Source organism: Chelonus insularis, unplaced genomic scaffold (genome assembly GCF_013357705.1).
Source record: "Chelonus insularis isolate UGA/USDA-ARS -01 unplaced genomic scaffold, ASM1335770v1 contig_124_pilon, whole genome shotgun sequence".
In the NCBI taxonomy this organism is placed as follows: Eukaryota; Metazoa; Arthropoda; class Insecta; order Hymenoptera; family Braconidae; genus Chelonus; species Chelonus insularis.
In genome coordinates, this window is record NW_023276365.1 from 450097 (window position 1) to 454024 (window position 3928).

General features: G+C 27.8%; 1 long non-coding RNA gene across 1 annotated transcript; it reads left to right on the plus strand.

Annotated features, from left to right (window-relative positions):
• Nucleotides 1-587: 587 nt before the first annotated feature.
• LOC118067138 (uncharacterized) lies at nt 588-1086 on the plus strand. Its single transcript, XR_004690326.1, has 2 exons — nt 588-741; nt 818-1086. It is a non-coding gene; the product is annotated as an uncharacterized lncRNA (long non-coding RNA).
• The last annotated feature ends 2842 nt before the right edge of the window (nt 1087-3928 follow it).

Below are 3928 nucleotides of genomic sequence, written 5' to 3' on the forward strand. Positions count from 1 at the left end.
AATATGACACATCCTGTCAAGTCTAATAGATCCTAATGATAGCTCAGCATGCTCTAATACACCTCTGCTAGGACTAGTCCATGACTGTGTTATGATCAAGATGTAAATATTCATTGAAATTTATAAAATACATTGGAGATCCTAGAAGTTATAAGATCTGTTAAAAATGGATTCCATTTACTTCTGTACTAAAATATTTTGCCAAACGACTTTGATCTCTTTAATTATTTAGCACAAATTTAAAAGAAAAAAAAAATTGAATATAAACCTGAAAATATTATTGAAAACATCTAGAATCAATCAAGTGGGTTATAAAACTTGTTCATTCCATAGACAGTGATTTATGACGAGAGAAATAAAAAGTAAACTTGAACAAAATCAAACAAAAAACTTAAACAATTACAGTCTTAACGCTTAATAACCATACAAACAAGTTCCAAATGCGTGCGATACGCAAAGTTTGTCAGTCACGGGTAATAACATGGAAGATTTATAGATCGTACTTTCTGAACTGTAATATACTTGCGTGTGCTGACAAGTAAGATAAATGAAATTTGTGCAAACAATTACTGAGGTGACTATATGTGAAAAGTATTTAAACCCAAACACAATTCACTGAGTTGTCAGTCATCTCTTGAGACATCAGAAACTTTGCTGAGAATAGTTCAGAAAATAATTCCTAACAAAACAAACATGAAAGCTGTGATTTTCGCTCTTGTTGTTATGTTGGCAGCTGTTCAGGTAAGATAGACATTTTCGCAATCCCAAGAATAATCTATTTATTTATTCATTTATGTAATACTCATTCAACTTGTAGGGCCAATATTGGAATCCATATGGACAACCAGCTATTGGAGGCTATGCTCCTCCACCAATGGTGTACCCACATCCAATGCAACCCATGATGCCTGCCTCCAGCAATGATAATTCCAATTCCAACGCTAATACTAATGTTAATGCAGCATCTGGACGTTGGTTTTAAACCTCATAATGTTATTCAATAAATGGTGGTGATGTTAATGATGATGGTTATATAATTGGGTTATTGTGATTGAATAAAAATAAAATTAAACAAGTTAACATATATTCTTTTGTTTAAGTAATTGCTTTTTTTCCAATTAAAATATCCTTTATTTACTTTACAAAAAAAATAATGAGTCATTTGCAAAGTTCTGAAGTTTAAATATATTCTAGAAAAACAATATTCAAAATAATTAATTCAACACTTGAATAAATTACAAGATCCTTGGGGGTTTTTTAGGGTTCTCATAAATGCTGATGAAATTATTTACATTGGCATTGCAAAAAATTTTCTAGATTTTAGAATGACTTTAGAGGTTGAATTAATTTATGTATGTAGGGTAGATCTGATAAATTTAATATCAGAGATGTTTTGTATGTCAATTTGATGCATACTTTTTGTTTGAGTTATTTATTCATATAAAATTGATGTATGAAAAATAGACTCATCGATCTCCATTGAAATCTAATAGCTATTTATTTTATACACGATAAATTCCTGTATGACATGTAAGAATTTCGATAAATTCTTTGCCAATTATTTCTGGAATCTATTTGATAAATACATATCAAATGTTTATCAAGATATCTTTAAATAACAGCTAAACAATTCTGAGTAAAGTTTTAAAGACTTTAATTTTTAATAATTAATAATTCTCTTATGAATAAAATTTTTGCTTGAAATAAACTTAAAATTTGTTCAACATTATTTTAAATATAACTTGGAATAAAAATTTGTTCTACTTTAATATATTTATTTGGGAATGTATTCATCAAAGTAAAACTCAACTACTTAATTCTGATTCAAGTATATTTTTAATCATTGAATTAATTAACTCTTTTTTACTTTATGAGAAAATATTTTATTCCAATGGCTTTGATGATCAAGTATCATTAAGGATGTAATTAATGTTTTATGATACAAGTTATTTATTAAGGGAGAAGATATTAGCTTGGACATATGTTCAGCATTATGTATTAACCTGAACACTTGCCTACGTGATTGAGTTACACTCCCTATCGTGATTATATCCACGTAAAATCTTTAGACGCTTCAGTAGGTCTCATCCTTATATCATCCATCCGATGCCATAACTTAATCATTCATCTCCGGTAATTATCCAAACTACAGGGACAAATTATTGCGCCATTAGACGACGTATGCGTTACTAATTATCCCGAAATAGCTGTGATAATTAACGGTTAAATTTTTTATTTATAATTTTGATAGTAAGTAATTAAGTAAAACAATTTAAATGGTTAAAATGTTTAGGGTTCCTTAAGTAATAAACAAAAAAATGAAGTCTTTATAAGATCATTTTATTGATGGAATTGTCTGTTAGTTCATTAAAACACCCTCTTATTAGTCATTAAAATTTATGGGATACTTTGAGTTGAGTTAAAACTTTAACAATTTGACATAAAAGGTCTTTTAATACAAGTTAAAGATTTTGAATTTTAAATAGAATTTGTAACTTGTTTGATCAAACAAGGTCTGCTAAATTAGGGGTATCATCCAGTCATGACCCACTTATTTCTCATCACTGGTTACTAGTTATGTAGCTAATGATGGATCCATTGTGTAACCTTGTTTAGGTAACCCAAGTAGGTTTGATTATTCAATAAAAATCAAAACTTCAATGTAAAAATGATCTAAAGTGGCAAATCAATGTCACTTTTTGGTTAAAATCGATTGTTCAATTTAAATCATTGTTCAAAATTCTGATAGGAGTGACATTAAACATAAAATAATTAAAAATATTCTTGAGGAATGAGCTAGTTAAATTTTGAGAAGTTTAATAATCAACTCTACTTCTTACTGAGTTTATTAAAAAAGATAAATTTGATATAAGCCTCCATAATGTAGTCTGCTCGAGGCTCTAAATTTTAGATAATTACCATTATAAACCATTCTCAGTGTCAAAGATGGCTGATCGAACATTCATCTTCCCTACCTGACCATATCATAAAGATTCTACTGTATTATTTTTCTTGTAATAGTATTTTGATATTATTATTCCCTACATGGTACTATTTTTCATGATTGACCTTCCTTAATTTTATATTCACTGTGCATGGGGGAAATATTATGATAGGTCAGCTTATCCATTTTATTATTTATAACACTAAAAAATATTATATTTAATCATAATAATGGCTTATTGATAAAAACTTAAAAATGATCAGTAACTAGATTATTTTTTATGGGATAAAACAGTATAGTAGAGATTTATAGCACTGGAGATAATTTTTTTCCTAATCATAAATAAAAAAAAATAATAAATACACATTCAGAAGTAAAAATATTTTTGAGTCAAGTTTACTGACAAGAACTCAAAATTCATTGTTAGATAAAAAATTTTTACTTCTATGTTTTCAAATGTGTACTTATAATTGTTTTGCACAGAGAAAATTTTTTTACTGTTCAGAAGTAAAAACAATGAGAATAGAAGTACACCATTCGATGTTTAGAAGTATAAATGTGTGTGTACAGAAGTGAATTTTACTTACAGTGAGTCAAAATTTACTTCTGTGTACACACACTTTACTTCTAAACGTCGAATCGTATCCTTCTCATTGTTTTTACTTCTGAACAATAAAAAAATTCTCTCCGTTTACTGAAAATTTGAAAAATAATAATGAATTATTTTTTAAATAATTAATCTCACATGACTTTTAATCATGGGAATAAAGAATAAATCAAATGTTTACAATACTCTGTTTCTGAGTAATGTAGACCAATAAAGTAAATTGTGCTAACGATTATTGCTCAATATGTTCAATGTAGAATTGATTGGTCAAAACAAGAGATAGTAACTACCCTTAGTACCAATAACTACCCTTAACATTTTACTGCTATTTTACTGCTCATTCTATTCATTAGATATAACGAAACATTATTGATAGC